Source organism: Citrus clementina, unplaced genomic scaffold, assembly GCF_000493195.1.
Source record: "Citrus clementina cultivar Clemenules unplaced genomic scaffold, Citrus_clementina_v1.0 scaffold_5, whole genome shotgun sequence".
Lineage (NCBI taxonomy): Eukaryota > Viridiplantae > Streptophyta > Magnoliopsida > Sapindales > Rutaceae > Citrus > Citrus x clementina.
The window spans coordinates 11,611,343-11,611,712 of NW_006262201.1; the positions used below are offsets into that span (position 1 = coordinate 11,611,343).

The window sequence follows — 370 nt, forward strand, 5'->3', positions numbered from 1 at the left end:
GACGGGAAAGACCTTCAACCATCTCTTTGACCTCTTTAATTCCTGAACTTGACTCGCCAATGTGAACCTCATTTACTCCCTTAATTCTTTTAGTATCCATGAGTGATCGACTCCGTTGTTGGGAATTATCTGCTTGTCGCTGGAAGAATTCCCAAATCTCTGATGCACTTTTTGACATTAGCTCTCCTCCACTTGTTGCCATTAGCCATTCTTGCACATGCGGCAATAATCCCTCTAAAAAGTATTGGCATTGATGTCATTTCTAATACCCATGATGTGGACACTTTAAGAGTAGCCCATTGAATCGCTCCCATGCTTCAAAAAATTGCTCGTCTTCTCTCTGGGTAAACTCTTAAATTTCCCTGCGAAT

General features: G+C 41.6%; 1 non-coding gene across 1 annotated transcript; it reads left to right on the plus strand.

Annotated features, from left to right (window-relative positions):
• The first annotated feature begins 266 nt into the window (after nt 1-266).
• Nucleotides 267-370, plus strand: LOC112098597. Its single transcript, XR_002905708.1, has one exon. It is a non-coding gene; the product is annotated as a small nucleolar RNA R71 (small nucleolar RNA).